Source organism: Callithrix jacchus, chromosome 6 (genome assembly GCF_049354715.1).
Source record: "Callithrix jacchus isolate 240 chromosome 6, calJac240_pri, whole genome shotgun sequence".
NCBI lineage: Eukaryota > Metazoa > Chordata > Mammalia > Primates > Cebidae > Callithrix > Callithrix jacchus.
In genome coordinates this window covers 5,737,411-5,760,074 of record NC_133507.1, presented here as the reverse complement: position 1 = coordinate 5,760,074, position 22,664 = coordinate 5,737,411, and the positions used below count along the sequence as shown (strand labels likewise).

The following is a 22,664-nucleotide window of genomic DNA, read 5'->3' as shown; positions in this document are numbered from 1 at the left end:
TGGTCTCCATCTCTTGACATCGTGATCCACCCACCTCGGCCTCCCAAAGTGCTGGGATTACAGGTGTGAGCCACTGCGCCCGGCCCTGAACCTCCGTTCTTAAAAGGCTTTAGACCACAGGCTCATCTCCAGTGAGCTCCTGCCTGACCAGCGTATTCTTCTGTTGAGCTAAAAACCAGGGCTTTTTTCTCCTGTTAAAATGTCCTCAAGAGCTGATACAGGAGAGTCAGGAACACCGGGGGCCTAGGGGTGTCAAGGGTCAGGGCAGGCTTTCCTCCAGCTCCCCTCCCATCCCCCCCACCATCCCCTGTGAGGCAAGGCCAGGGGTGCCAGAGACCAGACCCCCAGAGTGAGAGGGCGAGGTGTGCCCCTCAGCCTTGGAGAGATCAGTCTCCCTTCCCTGTTGCCAGGCAAAGGTAAAACCATTGATTAAATCCCTACACAGCCCTGCCCCGTCTGTGTAGGCTGCACACACTCAGCCACCTGCCCGGAAGGACGAGAGCCTTGGCCAAGAATGAGCAAGAGCAGCAGGAAAGAGAAGCACCGGCAGGAGGACCGGTGTCCCGCTCCCCCTCCCACCCCCCGACCACAGACTCCCTCTGCTGGGCCTGCCTGGGGTCTCCAATCATTTTTTTTTTTTTTTTTCAGTTAAGGCAGAGGGAATTCTGGGAAATGAGAAGGCAGGGACCGAGGACTCTCACACGCAGCTGTGGCTGCCCTGAGCATCTCACTGGGAATTAACCTGTAAGGTTGATCATTTGTTTTTTTTTTTTTCAGTTAAGGCAGCGAGAACTCTGGGAAATGAGAAGGCAGGGACCGAGGACTCTCACACGCAGCTGTGGCTGCCCTGAGGCTCTCACTGGGAATTAACCTGTAAGGTTGATCGTTTTTTTTTTTTTTTTTTTTTCAGTTAAGGCAGAGGGAACTCTGGGAAATGAGAAGGCAGGGACCGAGGACTCTCACACGCAGCTGTGGCTGCCCTGAGGCTCTCACTGGGGATTAACCGATAAGGTTGATCCATCACATATTCATTGTGCATTTCTCATATACCACGTGCTGGGTCCCCTCAGAAAGACCTGAAACCCGACAGCCTTGCAAGCCTCTTGGTCTACCTGGCTACAGAACCTGGGCACCAATCAATCTTTAGGACTGAACATTCTAATGGCAGTTGAGACCAACAGTCAGGCAGTGAAGCCCCCAGGCAGAAGAGCACACAGACCTGGGAGGGTGCAGAGGCAGCCTCGGCCCTATCAGGGCCCATAGGGGATAGCTGAGGGGGGGAAGATAAGCAGAGATTCTGCGCGGGAGGCCTGCCAGGAAGAAGAGGACCAAGTCACGAAGGAGAAGACGCCGCCGCCCACTATTGGCTCTAGAGGCAAATCCTGCCAGCCTGGGCGTCAGTTTGGAGGCCTGCCCTGTGTTGAAAACTCACAGCCTTTGAGCTAACCACCTCTCTCTTACCGCAAAGGCAGGCGTGCTGGTGGCTTCTGGTGCTGAACGGTGGGCACTGTGAATCAAGGTCAAATTCGTGATGAACTTGCATGTTTTGTAAAGAAATCAGCAACTGCCAAGTTCAAAGAGCTGACCAATGACTAGACCAAGGCGTAGGTGTATAAAAGAGATGTCTGTTGCTTCCGAGTGGCCATCCAGCGGTGGAGGAGGTGTTGGTGCACTGGGCTCCAAAAAGCCTGCCACACATTTCCCCATTCAGGATGCCCTTGGGATCTCAGTAATGCTTGGAAAAGCCCCTAACCTCAAAGAAATAACAAGTAGCTCTGTTAATACATAGTTAGGGCCAAACAAATCAACACAGGGATCTGAAGATGTCACTGCCACCACTTTGAACACTTTTAATTCTGTGTTTAGGGAATTCAAACATTTAGGCAGTCCTGTGAGTTTCCAGCAGTGTCCTGGGCACATGAGTGCCAAATCTGAGAACCACAAACTGTGGGTTAGGAATGCTTGTTGGGTAGGTCACCCTAACTTCCTGCTGCCTAAGTGAGAGATGGCAGACATGTTTGTCTCCAATTTTCATACAGTACAATTTGTTTAAAAAAGCCAGTGGGGTTTCTGAGTTGTTTTATTTCTCCAGCTATGCACTAACCAGCCTTCTCAGAAGGAGAATTTGTCTGTGAAGAATAATGTGACTCAGTCCACCCTGTGAAAATTGAATGATGGGAAAGGAGCTTCCAAGGGATTCTGTTTCTTCCCCATTAACACAGAAAGAAGTTGAAGCTCCAAGATGCAGCCCATCTGGAGGCAACGAATAGCGGTGAAGACCCATTTAGATAGTTTCACTCAATCTCACCCTAGCCATCCCTGTGCTGTATTCCGTGTCTCTGTTTCCATGCTTCCCATGACAAGATTAGAGCCTCATAGAGGCCAAAGTTTCTGGTCTCAAGTCTTCCTAGAGCCCGTCACCCAGGCACAGTGCCAGCCAATAAACGAGTGTTCAGCAGGTGCATGCAGAAACAGTCATTGGCGATACCCTCCTAGCCCATGCCCTCAACTGCTTGGAAATGGTCGCTACTGGGCAGTCACTGCTGCTAAGGGTGTGCTAAGAGATTACAGCGATGACAAGAGCAGGGAACAGATGGCCTTTGCTCTCGAATATGAGCTCATGAGTGAATCCCTGAATTGGGATCATTTCTTGTTATTCCCAAATGGCAACATGTAAGCTGAAATTCAAAGCAGATAAGTCCCAGGTCTGAGAAGTAGCCTAGTCAGAATCCATAACTTTCCTTTGCCCAGTTAATTTTCCTCCCCTCTTTGCGGTGTATTGAAGGGCAGAGAAGTGTAGGCAGTCCTGGGAAGGAGAGGGAGGAGGATGAGGGGACAGGGGATGAGGGAGGAAGATGAGGGGACAGGGGATGGGGGAGGGAAGGGAGAGGGAAGAGGATGAGGAAACAGGGGAGGGAAAGGGGGAGGGCTGACCATCAGTGGGGAAATGAAAGAGATTTCCAAAGAAGCAAAGAATAATGAATGCTTTAAAAGCTGGCGCTTTCCTTTAACAGGAAAATCCCAGTTTCAGTTGTTTCTGCACGTTGCCCACACCGCAGGAACAGACCTTTGAACAGCACTGTCCCCGGATTCCACACTGATTAACAAGCACAGATTATTCTGAACTCTTTAGGAAATTCACCCCCCTAACTTAAGCATGTAGTATGGTCAAGGCAGTGTGCTAGATACTCTGTAACTTCTTAGCAATAAATAAATAAATGCCATCTCCCTGTGTAGCACCCCTACCACCTCAACTCAGGAATGGCCCCAGCAGCGCACCCTGGTGGCCAACGCCGCCGCCACCCGGCAGCACCGGGAGCATCCTGTGTGTGCACATTCATATTCTGTCTCCTCTCTCAGCATTCTGCATGCTGCTGTCCAATCCTCAGTGATTGGTGGAGCATTCTGGCAATGAATGATAAAAGCCTGGCACTCTTCTCTCTTTCCCTAACAAGCAAAGAGCTTGTGCTATCGGAGGTGATGGCTTTGAGGCATCTACCCGGGCTTGCCTCTCCCCAGACTGCTGTGCTTTCCCAAACGATCCTTCAGCAAGCAGGTCCCCAAGCCTGACCCCTCCCAGTCTTCCACAGGCACTTAGATTTCATGCTGTAGCACGGGCAAATGCTCCTGAAACAGCATCACATCCCAGAAGACCGCTGACATTTGCTGACCAATTGCTGCTTTCCCATCCTATGTCAGCGCTATCCAGTTCTCCCAAGTTCTGCAGGGCTTCGCACGACTGAGCAGCTCACTTGAGGCCCCAGAGCAGTGGAGAGCCATGTGGTTAGACAACCAGAATACACCTAGGGGCCTCTAAAGGAGGTTTCCTGCAACAGCCCTTCCCACTCAGGGCCCAATAAGGTGCGCACCTAAATCTGGTTGGGGCCAAAAAGCGCTGTCAGGTCCACAGGGCCAACACAGGGCCAGAGCCTCAGTTCTGACTTTTCCCCACACAGGCGTGGTCTTTCCGGCTCCCGCAGAGCAGGCTGGGCCTCGCGGCAATGAGTTTGTCCAGACTAATGTTACTTGGCCTTTTTTGACTGCAAAAAAACAGCAAGAAATACACTTCACAAACGTTAGTACTGCCGGCCTGAAAACTATTGTCTATCGTCTTCCTTTCTCCTGCTCTGACCCACTGGATATTGATTTTCAGTCTCTCAGAAGTAACCCCACGTACTGACAACAGAGATGAGAACCATAATGTTAGGTGGAGCAGAAAACTCAGCTAAGTCTCGGGGCTGTCCAGACTAGATGGAGAAAACCAAGTCTCTGAGGCCTGTTATTTTCTTCTGTGGCATGGGGTCAGCCAGGAGTGGTGGCTGGGTGACACATGGCCCTATCCAGAATGGCAGGGCATGAGCCAATAAAAGAGGCTGGTACAGGCACCTCTGTGTTGAAAGTCTTTGGAAAGAGAGTGAAGTCAGAAGCAGGCAGACAAAGTGAGAGAACAGGAAAGGGTGAAGGAACACAGTTCTCAACATCAGCTTAAACTGAAAGAAATGTCAAGGGGTAATATGCCAGAAAGCCATGGGGGAGACAAAGGCCATGGCCAAACAAATGAGTTGCAGAAGTAAAATGGAGTTAGAAGTCTAGCCTGCGATGAGGCAAGGTCAGATGATAAACCAGATGACAGGGGCTGAGGAGCAGAAAGAACCAAGGATGACTCAGTTTCTAGCCTGGGTTTCTGGTTGGATGACAGAACCCTAGATTACGCAGATAACCCTGGGTGGGAGCAGTGCTGGGAACAGAGATGATGAACTTGGCCTTAGACCCCTGCAGACGTTGACGTACACACGGAGGCCCTAAAGTGGAAATACCTAACACTATGTCTGGCGCACTGTACACTTTAAATGGGCCAACTGTGTAACATGTGAATTATATCTCAATATAGCTGTATAAAAGAAAAAGACAAAGAGGGATCAACACAATCCTCAATCATTGTAGCAATATATTTAAAAACATAGAGAGGTAAGAACAATCTCCAATGGTCACCTGGAAGGCCAAGGCCGCATGGTGGCTCCACAGCACAGCGATATCATTATATAAAATGGCCAACTCCAGCATCACACAGGGAGGAGCGATGATCCACATCATGAACGGTGGCTGCAATGAGTGCAGTGACCTCATCAACTGGACTCAACGTTTCCTGAAAAAGAGAGCTTTAAAAAACTGGGTCACGGCATTTTCTTTCTCCCCTTACGGATTCCAAAGCGAGCAAAGATTTTCTGTCAAGATACATCAAAGGCCTCTCCCCCAGGCCCTGGTGACCCAGAGCCATCTGCTGCCCGGCCACTCCTCACTGAGAGCCCCTCCCTGTCCAGGGACCAGCTCTGTGCACAATCCACAATCCTTAGGTAGCCTCCTCACACAGGCCCTGGAAATCTAGATCTCCCGCTGCTGAGCTCTGCGTGAACTCCTCACCTATTGCGGGTGGCAGCCTCCAGTTGAAAAATATCCAAGTCCCAGCATTCCTCATTTTCCATTGCCCGAGCTACCCGTGGTGGGGTGGGACATCATCGAGCGAGATGGGAGTCATTATATTGCTTGAACCCATTTCAATGAATGTTTTGCTAAGTCTGAAGGCTACAACTCAATCCTTGCCTGACCTGACTTGACTGTGGTACTAGACACAACTGATCCCTTTCTGGACGCTCCTATTTGCAGAGTCCACATTCTCGTGGTTTGCCTTCCATCTCTTACCATTCCTTTCTACTTTCTTCCATGATTTCCTCTTCCTCGGCATCCCTGGTTTTCCAAAGGTGGTTTTCCAAAGGTTCTATCCTTAGCCCTTCTCAGTTTCTCAACAAAACCTCCTTGGGAGATCTCATTCCTTCCTATAGCTCTAATTAATTCCCATGTTGCCATCTTACCCCAGGTCTCTGTCCTGAGTTCCAGACTTAACTAACCACTTACCACCTCATTTGGATACTCCTCAGGAACTGCAGATGAATTGGTTATCCACCACTAGCTCTTTTTCTTTTTCCAAATCTGTTCTTTAACCCAGGTCACGGAACAGCATCTACCATAAGGTAGACAGAAGTCATCCATCACTTCTCCCCCTCCCTTCTCCTCTCCTTCCATTGGGTCAGCCAAATCTAAAAATTCTACCTCCCAAACACCTCGAGTCCATCCCCTGCTCTATCCCTGTTTGAGCTCAGACACTTGTCATCCTCTCTGGATTATAATGATAGCCTCCCCGATCGGTTCCAAAACACCAACCTTACCCACTTCAATGTATTCTCTGCAGAAAGCTAAGCAATTGTTCTAAAACAAAAATCCAACCAGATCTCTCCCAATCAAAACACTTCAACAGCTCATCCTTGTTTTTAGGGTAAGATTCAGACTCCAGTGTGGCACCCAGAGTCTCATGAGGTCTGTCCCCCTCTCTCCAGCCACCTTGAACTACTGATGATTTGTCAGTTTGCCTCCCAAACTTCTGTGACTTGGTACACAACACTTACTTGGGAATGTGCCTCGCCCATGCCACCTTCCCCACCCGCTTACCCTATATCTTCTTTGAAGATGCAGTTCGGGTATCATACCTTTTGGGAAACCTCCCCTAAAACAGCCTCTCCACACCACCCCAGCAGTGCTCTGCTGGCTTTCCTTCCTTGCTAACGTGAATGACCTGGGGGCGGGGACAGTTTTTCCTGTCTTTCCTCTGTGATCAGTACTCTGCCTGGCATGTGCTAGAAGCAGCATGTGTATCAAAGCTCAATAAATACACATCTGCTTCACCAAAAACCTGCACCTTCCTGTGCACAAGCCAAAGTTCTACTAAATCAGAAACTTTGATTCTGTGGCTCCCCTGCTCAACATCCTTCAGCGCCTGGGAGACAAAGAACTTCCCGGCATTCAAGGATAGGTCCAGTCAGCTTTCAGCACCCTGCCTTTCATCTCTTGCTGTTTCCCACGAATGTGCTGCGTCAGCACAACTGCTCTGCCTTCCGTCTCTGGAATAGCCATGACACCTGGTCCTTTCATGAGACATGACACTGCACCCTCTCCAAGTGTTCACACCTACACATTTCTCCTCTTCTCAACCACATGGAGCCGGAAGTGTCTCTCCTTCCTCTGAGCTGCATGATGAGTAATATCCACGTGGCCACCTGATGAGCCTGGGCTGGGAACTTCGGGGTATTTGTTCCTTCATCCTTCCCTCTTTCATTCCATTCAAGAAACCTTTACTGGGCACCCACCATGTGTGATGCCCTAAGCTAGGCATTAGGGAGGTGAAAATGGTAAGGTATGGTCCATGTCCTCAAAAGGAGATGGTCAGTGGGGAAAAGAATTAAGAGTTACGGTAATAATTTTGACGTTCAGCAGGAGTCAGGGTGGGGGGCGTGGAGTGGCAGATTCTCCTCTGGGAGTGGGAGCAGAAAGGAGATAAATGGAATCTTGTAGCTGCAGCCAATGTCAGAGGCTGAGGAGCAGAAAGAACCAAGGATGACTCAGTTTGTAGCCTGGGTTTCTGGTTGGATGACAGAACCCTGAACCAAGGATGACTCAGTTTCTAGCCTGGGTTTCTGGTTGGATGACAGAACCCTGAACCAAGGATGACTCAGTTTCTAGCCTGGGTTTCTGGTTGGATGACAGAACCCTGGATTACGCAGATAACCCTGGGTGGGAGCAGTGCTGGGAACACAGATGATGAACTTGGCCTTAGACCCCTGCAGACGTTGACGTACACACGGAGGCCCTAAAGTGGAAATACCTAACACTATGTCTGGCGCACTGTACACTTTAAATGGGCCAACTGTGTAACATGTGAATTATATCTCAATATAGCTGTATAAAAAAGACAAAGAGGTGTCAACAGAATCCTCAGTCATTGTAGCAATATATTTAAAAACATAGAGAGGTAAGAACAATCTCCAATGGTCACCTGGAAGGCCAAGGCCGCATGGTGGCTCCACAGCACAGCGATATCATTATATAAAATGGCCAACTCCAGCACCACACAGGGAGGAGCGATGATCCACGTCATGAACGGTGGCTGCAATGAGTGCAGTGACCTCCTCAACTGGACTCAACGTTTCCTGAAAAAGAGAGCTTTAAAAAACTGGGTCACGGCATTTTCTTTCTCCCCTTACGGATTCCAAAGCGAGCAAAGATTTTCTGTCAAGATACATCAAAGGCCTCTCCCCCAGGCCCTGGTGACCCAGAGCCATCTGCTGCCCGGCCACTCCTCACTGAGAGCCCCTCCCTGTCCAGGGACCAGCTCTGTGCACAATCCACAATCCTTAGGTAGCCTCCTCACACAGGCCCTGGAAATCTAGATCTCCCGCTGCTGAGCTCTGCGTGAACTCCTCACCTATTGCGGGTGGCAGCCTCCAGTTGAAAAATATCCAAGTCCCAGCATTCCTCATTTTCCATTGCCCGAGCTACCCGTGGTGGGGTGGGACATCATCGAGCGAGATGGGAGTCATTATATTGCTTGAACCCATTTCAATGAATGTTTTGCTAAGTCTGAAGGCTACAACTCAATCCTTGCCTGACCTGACTTGACTGTGGTACTAGACACAACTGATCCCTTTCTGGACGCTCCTATTTGCAGAGTCCACATTCTCGTGGTTTGCCTTCCATCTCTTACCATTCCTTTCTACTTTCTTCCATGATTTCCTCTTCCTCGGCATCCCTGGTTTTCCAAAGGTGGTTTTCCAAAGGTTCTATCCTTAGCCCTTCTCAGTTTCTCAACAAAACCTCCTTGGGAGATCTCATTCCTTCCTATAGCTCTAATTAATTCCCATGTTGCCATCTTACCCCAGGTCTCTGTCCTGAGTTCCAGACTTAACTAACCACTTACCACCTCATTTGGATACTCCTCAGGAACTGCAGATGAATTGGTTATCCACCACTAGCTCTTTTTCTTTTTCCAAATCTGTTCTTTAACCCAGGTCACGGAACAGCATCTACCATAAGGTAGACAGAAGTCATCCATCACTTCTCCCCCTCCCTTCTCCTCTCCTTCCATTGGGTCAGCCAAATCTAAAAATTCTACCTCCCAAACACCTCGAGTCCATCCCCTGCTCTATCCCTGTTTGAGCTCAGACACTTGTCATCCTCTCTGGATTATAATGATAGCCTCCCCGATCGGTTCCAAAACACCAACCTTACCCACTTCAATGTATTCTCTGCAGAAAGCTAAGCAATTGTTCTAAAACAAAAATCCAACCAGATCTCTCCCAATCAAAACACTTCAACAGCTCATCCTTGTTTTTAGGGTAAGATTCAGACTCCAGTGTGGCACCCAGAGTCTCATGAGGTCTGTCCCCCTCTCTCCAGCCACCTTGAACTACTGATGATTTGTCAGTTTGCCTCCCAAACTTCTGTGACTTGGTACACAACACTTACTTGGGAATGTGCCTCGCCCATGCCACCTTCCCCACCCGCTTACCCTATATCTTCTTTGAAGATGCAGTTCGGGTATCATACCTTTTGGGAAACCTCCCCTAAAACAGCCTCTCCACACCACCCCAGCAGTGCTCTGCTGGCTTTCCTTCCTTGCTAACGTGAATGACCTGGGGGCGGGGACAGTTTTTCCTGTCTTTCCTCTGTGATCAGTACTCTGCCTGGCATGTGCTAGAAGCAGCATGTGTATCAAAGCTCAATAAATACACATCTGCTTCACCAAAAACCTGCACCTTCCTGTGCACAAGCCAAAGTTCTACTAAATCAGAAACTTTGATTCTGTGGCTCCCCTGCTCAACATCCTTCAGCGCCTGGGAGACAAAGAACTTCCCGGCATTCAAGGATAGGTCCAGTCAGCTTTCAGCACCCTGCCTTTCATCTCTTGCTGTTTCCCACGAATGTGCTGCGTCAGCACAACTGCTCTGCCTTCCGTCTCTGGAATAGCCATGACACCTGGTCCTTTCATGAGACATGACACTGCACCCTCTCCAAGTGTTCACACCTACACATTTCTCCTCTTCTCAACCACATGGAGCCGGAAGTGTCTCTCCTTCCTCTGAGCTGCATGATGAGTAATATCCACGTGGCCACCTGATGAGCCTGGGCTGGGAACTTCGGGGTATTTGTTCCTTCATCCTTCCCTCTTTCATTCCATTCAAGAAACCTTTACTGGGCACCCACCATGTGTGATGCCCTAAGCTAGGCATTAGGGAGGTGAAAATGGTAAGGTATGGTCCATGTCCTCAAAAGGAGATGGTCAGTGGGGAAAAGAATTAAGAGTTACGGTAATAATTTTGACGTTCAGCAGGAGTCAGGGTGGGGGGCGTGGAGTGGCAGATTCTCCTCTGGGAGTGGGAGCAGAAAGGAGATAAATGGAATCTTGTAGCTGCAGCCAATGTCAGAGGCTGAGGAGCAGAAAGAACCAAGGATGACTCAGTTTCTAGCCTGGGTTTCTGGTTGGATGACAGAACCCTGAACCAAGGATGACTCAGTTTCTAGTCTTGGTTTCTGGTTGGATGACAGAACCCTGAACCAAGGATGACTCAGTTTCTAGCCTGGGTTTCTGGTTGGATGACAGAACCCTGAACCAAGGATGACTCAGTTTCTAGCCTGGGTTTCTGGTTGGATGACAGAACCCTGAACCAAGGATGACTCAGTTTCTAGCCTTGGTTTCTGGTTGGATGACAGAACCCTGAACCAAGGATGTCTCAGTTTCTAGCCTGGGTTTCTGGGTGGATGACAGAACCCTGAACCAAGGATGACTCAGTTTCTAGCCTGGGTTTCTGGTTGGATGACAGAACCCTGGATTACGCAGATAACCCTGGGTGGGAGCAGTGCTGGGAACACAGATGATGAACTTGGCCTTAGACCCCTGCAGACGTTGACGTACACACGGAGGCCCTAAAGTGGAAATACCTAACACTATGTCTGGCGCACTGTACACTTTAAATGGGCCAACTGTGTAACATGTGAATTATATCTCAATATAGCTGTATAAAAGAAAAAGACAAAGAGGGATCAACACAATCCTCAGTCATTGTAGCAATATATTTAAAAACATAGAAAGGTAAGAACAATCTCCAATGGTCACCTGGAAGGCCAAGGCCGCATGGTGGCTCCGCAGCACAGCGATATCATTATATAAAATGGCCAACTCCAGCACCACACAGGGAGGAGCGATGATCCATGTCATGAATGGTGGCTGCAATGAGTGCAGTGACCTCCTCAACTGGACTCAACGTTTCCTGAAAAAGAGAGCTTTTAAAAACTGGGTCACGGCATTTTCTTTCTCCCCTTACGGATTCCAAAGCGAGCAAAGATTTTCTGTCAAGATACATCAAAGGCCTCTCCCCCAGGCCCTGGTGACCCAGAGCCATCTGCTGCCCGGCCACTCCTCACTGAGAGCCCCTCCCTGTCCAGGGACCAGCTCTGTGCACAATCCACAATCCTTAGGTAGCCTCCTCACACAGGCCCTGGAAATCTAGATCTCCCGCTGCTGAGCTCTGCGTGAACTCCTCACCTATTGCGGGTGGCAGCCTCCAGTTGAAAAATATCCAAGTCCCAGCATTCCTCATTTTCCATTGCCCGAGCTACCTGTGGTGGGGTGGGACATCATCGAGCGAGATGGGAGTCATTATATTGCTTGAACCGATTTCAATGAATGTTTTGCTAAGTCTGAAGGCTACAACTCAATCCTTGCCTGACCTGACTTGACTGTGGTACTAGACACAACTGATCCCTTTCTGGACGCTCCTATTTGCAGAGTCCACATTCTCGTGGTTTGCCTTCCATCTCTTACCATTCCTTTCTACTTTCTTCCATGATTTCCTCTTCCTCGGCATCCCTGGTTTTCCAAAGGTGGTTTTCCAAAGGTTCTATCCTTAGCCCTTCTCAGTTTCTCAACAAAACCTCCTCGGGAGATCTCATTCCTTCCTATAGATCTAATTAATTCCCATGTTGCCATCTTACCCCAGGTCTCTGTCCTGAGCTCCAGACTTAACTAACCACTTACCACCTCATTTGGATACTCCTCAGGAACTGCAGATGAATTGATTATCCACCACTAGCTCTTTTTCTTTTTCCAAATCTGTTCTTTAACCCAGGTCACGGAACAGCATCTACCATAAGGTAGACAGAAGTCATCCATCACTTCTCCCCCTCCCTTCTCCTCTCCTTCCATTGGGTCAGCCAAATCTAAAAATTCTACCTCCCAAACACCTCGAGTCCATCCCCTGCTCTATCCCTGTTTGAGCTCAGACACTTGTCATCCTCTCTGGATTATAACGATAGCCTCCCTGATCGGTTCCAAAACACCAACCTTACCCACTTCAATGTATTCTCTGCAGAAAGCTAAGCAATTGTTCTAAAACAAAAATCCAACCAGATCTCTCCCAATCAAAACACTTCAACAGCTCATCCTTGTTTTTAGGGTAAGATTCAGACTCCTCAGTGTGGCACCCAGAGTCTCATAAGGTCTGTCCCCCTCTCTCCAGCCACCTTGAACTACTGATGATTTGTCAGTTTGCCTCCCAAACTTCTGTGACTTGGCACCCAACACTTACTTGGGAATGTGCCTCGCCCATGCCACCTTCCCCACCCGCTTACCCTATATCTTCTTTGAAGATGCAGTTCGGGTATCATACCTTTTCGGAAACCTCCCCTAAAACAGCCTCTCCACACCACCCCAGCAGTGCTCTGCTGGCTTTCCTTCCTTGCTAACGTGAATGACCTGGGGGCGGGGACAGTTTTTCCTGTCTTTCCTCTGTGATCAGTACTCTGCCTGGCATGTGCTAGAAGCAGCATGTGTATCAAAGCTCAATAAATACACATCTGCTTCACCAAAAACCTGCACCTTCCTGTGCACAAGCCAAAGTTCTACTAAATCAGAAACTTTGATTCTGTGGCTCCCCTGCTCAACATCCTTCAGCGCCTGGGAGACAAAGAACTTCCCGGCATTCAAGGATAGGTCCAGTCAGCTTTCAGCACCCTGCCTTTCATCTCTTGCTGTTTCCCACGAATGTGCTGCGTCAGCACAACTGCTCTGCCTTCCGTCTCTGGAATAGCCATGACACCTGGTCCTTTCATGAGACATGACACTGCACCCTCTCCAAGTGTTCACACCTACACATTTCTCCTCTTCTCAACCACATGGAGCCGGAAGTGTCTCTCCTTCCTCTGAGCTGCATGTTGAGTAATATCCACGTGGCCACCTGATGAGCCTGGGCTGGGAACTTCGGGGTATTTGTTCCTTCATTCTTCCCTCTTTCATTCCATTCAAGAAACCTTTACTGGGCACCCACCATGTGTGATGCCCTAAGCTAGGCATTAGGGAGGTGAAAATGGTAAGGTATGGTCCATGTCCTCAAAAGGAGATGGTCGGTGGGGAAAAGAATTAAGAGTTACGGTAATAATTTTGACATTCAGGAGGAGCCAGGATGGGGGGCGTGGAGTGGCAGATTCTCCTCTGGGAGTGGGAGCAGAAAGGAGATAAATGGAATCTTGTAGCTGCAGCCAATGTCAGAGGCTGAGGAGCAGAAAGAACCAAGGATGACTCAGTTTCTAGCCTGGGTTTCTGGTTGGATGACAGAACCCTGAACCAAGGATGACTCAGTTTCTAGCCTTGGTTTCTGGTTGGATGACAGAACCCTGAACCAAGGATGACTCAGTTTCTAGCCTGGGTTTCTGGTTGGATGACAGAACCCTGAACCAAGGATGACTCAGTTTCTAGCCTGGGTTTCTGGTTGGATGACAGAACCCTGAACCAAGGATGACTCAGTTTCTAGCCTTGGTTTCTGGTTGGATGACAGAACCCTGAACCAAGGATGTCTCAGTTTCTAGCCTGGGTTTCTGGGTGGATGACAGAACCCTGAACCAAGGATGACTCAGTTTCTAGCCTGGGTTTCTGGGTGGATGACAGAACCCTGAACCAAGGATGACTCAGTTTCTAGCCTTGGTTTCTGGTTGGATGACAGAACCCTGAACCAAGGATGACTCAGTTTCTAGCCTGGGTTTCTGGTTGGATGACAGAACCCTGGATTAGGCAGATAACCCTGGGTGGGAGCAGTGCTGGGAACAGAGATGATGAACTTGGCCTTAGACCCCTGCAGACGTTGACGTACACACGGAGGCCCTAAAGTGGAAATACCTAACACTATGTCTGGCGCACTGTACACTTTAAATGGGCCAACTGTGTAACATGTGAATTATATCTCAATATAGCTGTATAAAAAAGACAAAGAGGTGTCAACAGAATCCTCAGTCATTGTTCTTACCTCTCTATGTTTTTAAATATATCGCATTTACAATCTCCAATGGTCACCTGGAAGGCCAAGGCCGCATGGTGGCTCCGTAGCACAGCGATATCATTATATAAAATGGCCAACTCCAGCATCACACAGGGAGGAGCGATGATCCACATCATGAATGGTGGCTGCAATGAGTGCAGTGACCTCATCAACTGGACTGAATGTTTCCTGAAAAAGAGAGCTTTTAAAAACTATGCAAAAGGCTTCCTTGCCTTCAATGTCCTAACTCAAATTTTTAAAAGCTTCTCTTTTTCAGTGAAGGCAAGGAAGCCTTCTGTATAGTTCTCTTTCTCCCCTATTACTTTAAGGTAACAATGTTTCAGATTTCTAAGAAAAGCAGACTGCCTGAGCAAATCTAGTTTTCCTATCTCCCCACACTAAAACAGTTACATTTCTGCAAATGTTTGTCTCACACAAGTTAAGGACTTACCAAAATACAGATGTTTTCAACAGATAGGAGTCACCTCCTCAGCCAGTCTTTCTCTAGACCCGTCACAAAAAAAGTCCTTTGTCTGAGATATTGACTGAGACCAATATAAACTAATATTAATAAAGATAAGAAATAATTTCAAATACAATTTAAAATAGGCACCACTTAACATTAACTGGGAATTGGTCTAGTTTTCTTCCCCCTTTAGTGCTGCCTTTGTCAGGTTGATGTCAGAGTTTTGTGAGTTTGACAAAATGATCTGGAAGTTTTCCATCTTTTTCAAAGCTCTAGAAGGATTTATGTAACATGGAAAAATACCTTAAAGGGCTAAAGAATTTGCCTGTCTATCTGGGTCAGGAGCCAACTTTTGAAGAAAGTCAGTAATTTAAAAATTACTAAAATTACTTCCATGTTAATGACCTGTTTTTTTCCTTACATCAATTTAACTTAAAACATTCCATTAAAAACTATTTTAAAGCTTTTGATATAGTACCTATGTGTGCAGTACTTCCTTCTACTATTTCCTACTTTAAATGTGTACATTTTTGTGTCTTTATATATCCTTTTTTTTTTTTTTTTTTTTTTTTTTGCCAATCAGTTTGAGCTTATGAGGTTGCTCAGGTTAGCCTTGAACTGATGACCTCGCCTTTCGCAAGCTCCATGACCTCCGGCGGGAGCCACTTTGGACCCCGTCTTGATATATCTTAACTAGTTTGGCTAGAACTTTATTTTCTTGTACTAATTTTTTCTTCCGGGAGCCACTTTGGATTATCATTTTGCTCTTCCCATGTCCCTATGCCTATCCGCAACACAGCAATCAGGATCTGGGGGCAGCTCTTACCACATCTGTATGTGGGTTTCTAATAAATTTTGGTTCTCGGCTCTGAGCACATCTCTTACGTATTACCACCTACAGGAGAAATACTTTTATTTCACAGAAAAAAGTCCTGTGCTACTTGGAGAAGTCACTGGCATAGTTGCATGCTTTCCATGAACGTGCCATTACTGTGGCCAGCAGACTCTCCCCCAGGCCCTGGTGACCCAGAGCTATCTGCTGCCTGGCCACTCCTTCCTGAGAGCCCCTCTCTGCCCAGGGACCAGCTCTGTGCACAATCCACAATCCTTAGGTAGCCTCCTCACACAGGCCCTGGGAATCCAGTTCTCCCGCTGCTGAGCTCTGCATGAACTCACCTATTGTGGGTGGCAGCCTCCAGTTCAAAAATATCAAAGTCCCAGCATTCCTCATTTTCCATTGCCCAAGCTACGCGTGGTGGGGTGGGACATCATCAAGGGAAATGGGAGTGATTATATTGCTTTGAACGTCTGTCAAGTGATGTAACTGCTGCCTGGCCACTCCTTCCTGAGAGCCCCTCCCTGCCCAGGGACCAGCTTCAACTGGAGGGCCTTCTACTCCAGAAAACATCAGGTTTGGATGGAAAGAAACCAGGGCTGAGAGAAAGCGAGTGGGGAGAAGTAGAGAGAAGACAGTTGAGAGGTGGTGCCTTGTGTTCTTGATGGGGAAGGGAAACTTTTCCTATTTATCAACAGGTAAGAGCAACCCAGCCCTGGCCCCAGAGTGGTCTGAGTGGGAATCATGATTGCTGTGCAGAGTGTTGGCGGTGCCAAGCTAGGCTTCATGGACAAGTTCAGGGGACAGAGTATATACACTGGGCACAGTGGCTCATACCTATAATCCCAACACTTTCAGAAGCCGAGGCAGGAGGATTGCTTGAGCCCAGGAATTTGAGACCAGCCTGGGCAACACAGTGAGATCCTGAGTACCTGTAGTCCCAGCTACTCGGGAGGTTGAGATGGGAGAGTCACCTGAGCCAGGGAAGTCAAGGCTGCAGGAACTATGACCACAGCACTGCACTCCAGCCGGGCAACACAGGGGGACCCTGCCTCAAAAAAAAGAAAGAAAGAAAAAAAAATACATACTGTATAACTCCACTTACATTAAGTTCTAGAACAGGCAAAACTAATCCATGGTGCAGAAAAAAAAATCAGAAGGGTGGTTGCAAGAAGAGATTCTCCAATAAGGAGCATGATGAAGCTTTCCGGGGTGAAAACCATGTTCTATAGCTTCACAGAGGTTTGGATTACATAGAGGTATACATTAGTCAAAACTCAGCAAATATACACTAAATATTTGTGCATTTCATTGTATGTAAATGCGGCCTCAAAAGGAAAAAAACTAAACAAATATCAAACTCATGCCGAAGTATGTAAGGGGAAGTATACTAACATTTACAATGACTTTAAAATGTATCAAAGAGAAAGGAGAATGACAGGTAGAAGAATGAAAATATGGATATACGTGATAAAGCAGGTACACTAAAATGCTAATATAAAATACAGGCATTGGATATACAGGGGCACCCTGTGAAAATCCTTCAAGATTGCTGTAAAAATGTTAAAAATACCAAAAAACAGTGAAGACCCCTAAGGCAGCCTTCTGGAATGCAGGAAATGTTCTGTCTTGATTTGGGTGGTGATTACCTGGGAGCATGAGGAAAATTCATCACGCTGTATACACTTAGGGATTTTGTACACCTTGCTGACTGCATTTATAATTCAATAAAGACTATTTTTAATAAACAGCAATCAGAATAGGACTTTAAAGTGAGTATAATTTATATCCTCAAAAAGATAACGGAGTATGCTGCAACCATAAAACATGAATAAGCAGTCATGAAAAACAGCAAACCACAGATTGAGGGCAAAAACTCAAATTTAAAAACTCAGTGGGCTAAAGAGCTGAGCAGACCTTAAGGAATAAATTTGTGACTTAAAAGACTGAGTTTAAAAATGCTTCCAGAAGACGGCACAGAGAGGGGAAATAAAAGAAAAGTGAAGAGACTCGGAGGACAGATCAAGATGTGTCTCAATCTATCTTTTAGAGGGAGCTGAAGAGGAGAAATGAGAAAATTTAAGAAAATGACATTTAAATAAATAATAGCTAAATGTTTACTAGAACTAAAACAGAAAACTGCTTTAAAAATATTTTTGCATGGATCCAAGATGGCCGACCACTAACAGCTCAGGATTGTAGCTCCCAGTGAAAGCCCAGAGAAGGAGACGACACCACAGTTTTAGACGAATTTTCGTCACTCACCGATCAGCCGATTCCTAGTGGAGGAGCCCCACAGGTCGCCAGCGTGACTCTTGTGGCCGCCGCAGCGGTTTTGCCGGCATCTCGGCGCAGCGGCTCTTAATGCAGAGCCAACGGGACTGCCTCCCCTACTGACCAGAGTCTGGAGCTCCGGGAAGTCAGAGCCGCTTGTTGCGGACTCAAGAGGGAAGCCAGACCAGAGATTCCCGGGCAGAAGAGCACCATCAGTCTTATCGCTGCTATTTAGGCCGCCACAGTGGGTTGCTCGGATCCCAATACTGGGAATCAATAAGTCGGACGTCGACTCAGAAACCTAATTAGAAAGGCGGGTCATCTACAATGAAGGGAAAAAAACAGACTAAGAAGGCCGAGTATACTCAAAATCAGAACCCATCAGCAACGGAACAAGCCCTGATGGAAAAGGACTCATCAGCAACCAAACAAGCCCTGATGGAAAAGGACTCATCAGTAACGGAACAAGCCCTGATGGAAAAGGACTGTGTTCCATTATCTGAAGTAGGCTTTAAAAGGTGGATGATAAGAAACTTCTGGGAGTTAAAGGAACTTGTTCTAACCCAATGTAAAGAAACTAAGAACTTGGAAAAAGGGTTCGATGAAATGTTGAAAAGAATAGACAATATAGAGAGGAATACAAATGAACTTATGGAGTTGAAAAATACAACACGAGAACTTAGTGAAGTATGTACAAGCTTAAAGAGCTGAATGGATCAAGCAGAAGAAAGGGTATCAGAGGTCGAAGACCAACTTAATGAAACAAAACGACAAGACAAGAATAGAGAAAAAAGGATAAAAAGGAATGAGCAAAGTCTCCAAGCAATATGGGACTATGTGAAAAGACCTAATATACGCTTGATTGGTGTACCTGAATGTGACGGAGAGAATGAATTCAAGCTGGAAAATACTCTCCAGGACATTATCCAGGAAAATTTTCCTAATTTAGCAAAGCAGGACACTATTCAACCCCAGGCAATACAGAGAACACCACAAAGATATTCCTCAAGAAGACCAACCCCAAGGCACATAATCGTTAGATTCACCAAGATCGAAACGAAGGAGAAAATATTAAGGGCAGCCAGAGAGAAAGATCAAGTTACCCATAAAGGTAAGCCTATTAGGCTTACAGCAGATGTCTCAACGGGAACCCTACAAGCTAGAAGAGAGTGGGGGCCAATATTCAATATACTTAATCAACAGAACTTTCAGCCCAGAATTTCATATCCTGCCAATTTAAGCTTTACATTTGAAGGAAAAATAAAATCTTTTAGGAACAAGCAAGTACTCAGAGATTTTATTACCACCAGGCCTGCTTTACTAGAACTTCTAAAAGAAGCATATACACAGAAAGGAACAACCAGTATGACCCTTTCTAAAAATACACCAAAAAGTAAAGAACATTAACATAAAGAAGAATTTTTATCAACGAAAGGACAAATAGCCAGTTAATATCAAACAGCAGCAACCCTAAATTTAAATCGACCAAATCTCCCAATCAAAAGATACAGACAAAATCTAACGGTATATCCAAAGATATACATAGACTCAAAATAAAGGGTTGGAAAAAAAAAAACGTACCAACCAAATGGAGAGCAAAAATAAATAAATAAAAAGCAGGAGTTGCAATTTTCACATTTGACAAAATAGATTTCAAAGCTACAAGGATACAAGGGTAAAAGGATTAATGTAATAATAAGAGATCTTAACACCCAGATACATAAGACCCATAATGAGATTTAGATTCAACGAGACAGAAAATTGATAACGATATCCAGGACTTGAACTCAGATCCAGAACAAATAAACTCAATAGAGCTCTCCATTTTAAACACACAAAATATACATTATCCACAAAATCTAATGATATATCTAAAGATATACAAAGACTCAAAACAAGGGGATGGAAAAAAACTCACCAACCAAATGGAGAGCAAAAATAAATAAATAAAAAGCAGGAGTTGCAATTCTCACACTTAATAAAATAGATTTCAAAGCTACAAGGATGCAAGGGTAAAAGGATTAATGCAACAATAAGAGATCTTAACACCCAGATACATAAGACACATAATGAGATTTAGATTCAACGAGACAACAAATTGATAATGATATCCAGGACTTGAACTCAGAGCCAGAACAAATAAACACAATAGAGGTCTCCATTTTAAACACATAAAATATGCATTAACCACTTAAAAAAAATTTTAAAAAAAATAATACTTTTGCTTTTTAAGAGTCTGGGTCTCACTCTGTCCCCAGGTTGGAGAACAGTGGTATAATCATAGCTCACTGCAACCTCAAACTCCCGGCCTCAAGCAATCCTCCTGCCTCAGGCTCCTAAGTAGCTGGGATTAAAGGCCTGTGCCTCATGCCCAGCTAATATATTTATTCCTTTATTTGATAGAGAATGGGGGTGTTGCTATGTTTCCCAAGCTGGTCTCAAACTCCCAGTCTCAAGTGATTCTCCCATCTTGTCCTCCCCAAAGTGCTGGGATTTAAAGGTATGAGTCACTGCGCCCAGCCGAAATAAAAAATACAAATTAGTTATTTAAAGCAATCTACATGGATGGAAAAAAACACACCACCATTTTAGGAGACATTATCTCCTGAATGCGCAATTTGAATGACTGTACAATTTAAGTGATCCTTGTTGTTTTCTATATTTTTCAAGATTTCTACAATGAATATGACTTTTACAATCAGGAAAAGTAAAAGTTTATTTTTCTAAGATGAACCCAGAACCAAAAGACAAAGGTTTTTTAAAAACTCCTTAACTTCTCTTTCCTCTGACTTATAAATATGATTTTTACAATCAGAAAAAGTAAAAGTTTATTTTTGTAAGATAAACCCAGAACCAAAAGACAAAGGTTTTTTAAAAACTCCTTAACTTCTCTTTCCTCTGACTTACTCTATTACAATGAACCGGTTTCTGTAAGTGGTCACCACAAACTTGAACAAGTCATTCAGTCTCTGAATTTCTGCTTCTGTAGGCCTTAAACAGGGAAAATAAAATCCCTCCTTTCTACCTCCCCATGGTCTGGGGAACGTCAAATGCGATGCTGTATAAAAATAGCTTTCGGTAAACCATAAAGCACTGTACAAATTGTGGTGTGTTATCACCGTCCTTCTAAGCTGGTAAACCCCAACCTCTGAGTCACCCTCCACTCTCCACCCCTTCACTCCCTGAATCCACTCTGCCACTAGTCTGTCAGTTTTTCCTTCCCTTATTCCTTCCTTTCCCAAACCACTGCACTAAGGTAGTCATACCTGGTCAATAGGTCCTGGATAATGCCCCACCTCTAGCTTTCCCTTACCCCTCCTATTGTAATTTTTGCCTGAAACCTAATCTTCATGAAATATGTTTATCCTTTGACTACCCTTCTGAAAATGAAATGTCTTTGGGAGTTCTCTAAGGGTTACAGGATGGACTTCAAACTCAACATGGCTTTTAGACCTTCCCTCCTATCCCTGGTCAGGCTCCTCATAATTGGAGCATGTACCCAAGCCCCACACCCTTCCCTTATCCAGAGATATATTTTCCACTTATCCACATCCTCCCAGTCTTTTTTTTTTTTTTTTTTTTAATTTTTTATTGGATTATAGGTTTTGGGGTACATGAGCAGAGCATGCAAGACAGTTGCATAGGTACACACATGGCAGTGTGCTTTCTTTTCTTCTCCCCTTCACCCACATTTGGCTTTTCTCCCCAGGCTATCCCTCCCCACCTCCCCCTCCCACTGGCCCTCCCCTTTCCCCCCCCAATAGACCCCAGTGTTTAGTACTCCCCTTTCTGTGTCCATGTGTTCTCATTTTTCATCACCCACCTATGAGTGAGAATATCTCCCAGTCTTTTAAGCGCAGGTCAAACCTCTCCCTCCTTTCCTCTTTCTGTACCTTATGACCAATCCAGACCAAGCTCCTGCCTCCATGATCCATCCCTCAAGGTCCCATCATCACTTCCAGGTCAGACACCTACCCCACCTTTCCAGAAAGGACTAATTGTTCCCTGAGAGCAGGGCCTACTATCCTTCTAAAGCTTCTATATTAGGCACTCAAATTAACCAGTTAAACATTTAAGTCCTTAAAATAAACTTTAATTGCTTAAACTGATTTTACGTTCTGTTGACACCTATGTGTACATTACTATATATTGTTTAGCTATTAATCTCTTTTTTTGTTGTTAAAGATGGGGTCTTGCTATGTTGTCCAGGCTCATCTCAAACTCCTGGCCTGGACAACATAGCACGTAATCCTTCTGCCTTAGTCTCCCAAAGTGCTGGGATTACAGGTGTGAGCCACCACTCCCATACTATTAATGTTTAAATGAAAAGAATCATAGCTTATAAATGTTTTGATGGCTTCTTCTTTCTCTCCACATTGTTTCTGAGATTTATCCAAGTTAATACCTAGAGCTGTAATTCATTCATCTTTTTCACCGCTGTAAAGTATTCCTTTCTTTGAACATGTCATAACTTGTTTATCCGTCATGTTGTTAATGGACATTTGGGTTTTACAGGAAAGTTTGGAATTAAAATTAATCTGCTCTGAAAATCTTCAAACATGTTTCCAGTAAAGACAGTTTCTAGGAGAGAAGCTGCTGTGTCACAGGCTCACATGTTCAACTCTACCTGTAATGTGGTTGAACTAATTTACGCTTCTACCTAATGTTGAGCAGTTCCTGAAACTACTGTCAGTCTTTTAAATGTCTGCCAATTTGATGGGTATGTTATTTCATTGTGGGTTTAATTTGCATTTCCCCAATGAGGTTGAACATCTTTTCATATACTTATTAGCTATTTGATTTCCTCTCAGCGCCACGTCTGTCCCAACCTTTTCCAATTTTTCACTCTCTTCTAAACAGAAGTTCTTTATTTTAACATAGTTGAATTTATTAA

At 45.7% G+C, this 22,664-nt stretch overlaps 1 protein-coding gene and 1 long non-coding RNA gene across 5 annotated transcripts in view; one reads left to right on the top strand and one right to left on the bottom strand.

The window, feature by feature from the left end:
• The first annotated feature begins 1,211 nt into the window (after positions 1-1,211).
• Positions 1,212-22,664, top strand: part of LOC118154452 (uncharacterized) — a 52,121-nt gene continuing 30,668 nt past the window's right edge. For 2 of the 4 annotated variants that reach the window (XR_008481960.2, XR_013536520.1), the window contains exon 1: positions 1,212-2,272. This is a non-coding gene — a long non-coding RNA (uncharacterized LOC118154452). The remainder of the gene's footprint in view (positions 2,273-22,664) is intronic. The other 2 variants (XR_013536522.1, XR_013536521.1) reach the window with 2 other exon arrangements.
• Positions 1,819-22,664, bottom strand: part of ZNF774 (zinc finger protein 774) — a 54,287-nt gene continuing 33,441 nt past the window's right edge. Inside the window, 2 exon segments of the mRNA XM_078375838.1 lie at positions 1,819-4,040; positions 4,993-14,341. The gene's annotated coding sequence lies outside the window, so the exon portion shown is untranslated.